The sequence below is a fragment of the Lutra lutra genome, chromosome 13 (genome assembly GCF_902655055.1).
Source record: "Lutra lutra chromosome 13, mLutLut1.2, whole genome shotgun sequence".
NCBI lineage: Eukaryota > Metazoa > Chordata > Mammalia > Carnivora > Mustelidae > Lutra > Lutra lutra.
The window spans coordinates 33,020,285-33,022,634 of NC_062290.1; the positions used below are offsets into that span (position 1 = coordinate 33,020,285).

The 2,350-nt window shown below is 43.5% G+C and overlaps 1 pseudogene; it reads right to left on the reverse strand.

The window, feature by feature from the left end:
- Nucleotides 1-370: 370 nt before the first annotated feature.
- On the reverse strand, nucleotides 371-728 carry LOC125083883 (60S acidic ribosomal protein P1-like; annotated as a pseudogene).
- Nucleotides 729-2,350: the final 1,622 nt, after the last annotated feature.

A 2,350-nucleotide genomic window follows, 5' to 3' on the forward strand; every position in this document is an offset into this window, starting at 1 on the left:
TTTAGAGAGAGGGAGAGTGGGGAGTGGAGAGGGGGAGAGGGAGAGAATTTTAAGCAGGCTCCATGCCTAGCACAGAGCCCAACTTAGGGCTCAAACCCATGACCTGAGCCAAAATCAAGAGTTGGTGCTCAACTGACTGAGCCACCCAGGCACACCACCCCCTTTTCTTAAGAGTTCAGCTATTTTTTTTTAATTCTATTTATTTATTTGAGAAAGAAAGAGAGAGAGACAGTGTGCACAAGTGGAGGGAAGGGCAGTGGGAGAAGCAGACTCCCTGCCAAGCAGGACCCTGGGATCATGACCTGAGCCAAAGGCAGATCCTTAACCAAGAAAGCCACCCAAGTGCCCAAGAGTTTAGCTATTTATTAAACAGTTTACAGAAGAGGTTTAATCAAAAAGACCAAAGCCTATGTCATCATCAGACTCTTCCGATTCTTCTTTCTTTGCTTTTACTTTCTTCTCCTAAGCTGGGGCAGCAGTGGTGGAGCAGGACCTCCTGCTAGGGTAGTACCAGCTGATGGGGCAGGTCCACCAGTCCCTACATTGCATATGAGGCTTCTGATGTTGACATTGACCTGGACCTTTGCAAATAAGCCTGGCTGGAAAGGTTCAACATTTACACCTTCTGCTTTAATGAGGGCATTGATCTTAACTTCCATAACTGTCACTTCATCATCATGCACAATGAGCGCCAAGGAGACGCAGGTGAGCTCCTAGACGGAGGCCATGATGCAGGCAAATGCTGAGTGGTCACTGCCCGGTTCAGTGCTAGTTGCTGGATAAAGTAAGGGCCTGACCCCAATGCCAACTTAGCTTCCTCAGAAGGACTGGGCACCTTAGTGGCAGCTGAGGAAAGTATCATTTTCTATATATAAGATTTCTACTGCCATCAAAGGCAGTCACACCATGTTATAAGTCTTATAATTATTATTTTCCACATAATGATCTCAGTATGCCTTGTCTTACACCTTGCATCGCTGCCCAACTAACCACAGGCAATACTTCATTGTGATTTCACTGCCAGGGGTCATTATCCTCCCACTTACCACCAGAAGTGGAGTCTCTATTGCCCTTAGTCTAGGTAACCCAACTCCAAAATTCCATCCTGACAGCTTTCTTTTTAGGGCTATCCTGGAATCCATTTTCTTAGCCTCAATTAAAAAGCAAAAACAAAAACAAACAGAGCCTGAGGCAAAGCTTTTGTGTTAATGTGTTATTGGGGAATATAATCTCAGAAATGCAAGAGTGAAAAATAAAAGAGAATTCATTCAGGTAAGGAGAGAAGGCAAACACAATAATGAATTACTAAACTGGTCATAGCAATAGACTGCTCAGTGTCACAGGACCCCTTAGAAAAAGGCGATATGGAGCCACTCTGTCTTGAAATCTTTTGTTAGTGTGGGCAATTTATCTGCTGATTCCTTTGTTTCCTATCTCTCTTTAGTCATGTTTGCCTATATTATCAATGCCCCGTATTTCCTCATTGCCTCTGGACATCCACTGGTTCCAGCTGGATCAGAAAAGGCCCTAGATTACCCTGATAAACAACCAAGAGCCATGGAACCTGAGGGATTGAATGGATCAGTGGAGCCCTGGACTTTCAGCCTGATGCTCACATATATTTATTTACTCCCCCACCTCTCTGAGCAAACTGAAGACTTTAATACTTCCTGCATGACTCAAAAATGAAAGGCTCAAGCACCTTTAAATAAGACTCCCGCTTCAGCTTCCTAGAGCCACAGATAGCCTCTTCAAATTTCAACTCTTCCTTACCCTCTGGACAATCTCTTCCTGATATCCATTGACTCCATCAGGCCAGCTGTGGCTCTTCAGGATCTCAGTGTCCTAGGGCCCTAAGTTGGCAAGAAAATTTCAGAAAAATTTATTCCAGTATGAAAATCATCTTTCTTTGCAAACTCTCAAGCCTGAAAAATAAAAAAATAAAAAAACCTGATAAAAATCCCTGCATGGCCCCCTTCTCTGCAAGACACTAGGTAGCTATACTGTAATTTAGTTAAGATTAATGAAGCCCCTAAACATTTAAAAGTGTTGGGACGCCTGGGTGGCTCAGTTGGTTAAGCGCTGCCTTTGGCTCAGGTCATGATCCCAGTGTCCTGGGATTGAGTCCCACATCAGGCTCCTAGCTTGGTGAGAAGCCTGCTTCTCCCTCTGCCTCTGCCTGCCGCTCTGTCTGCCTGTGCTCACTCGCGCTGTCTGTCTCTCTCTCTCTCTCTGACAAATAAATAAATAAAATCTTTTAAAAAAAAACATTTAAAAGTGTTAATAAATTAACTGTGGTTTTCTATTGTCAAAAAAATTTTCAATATTTTCTGTTGCTGTTGTTTTAAGT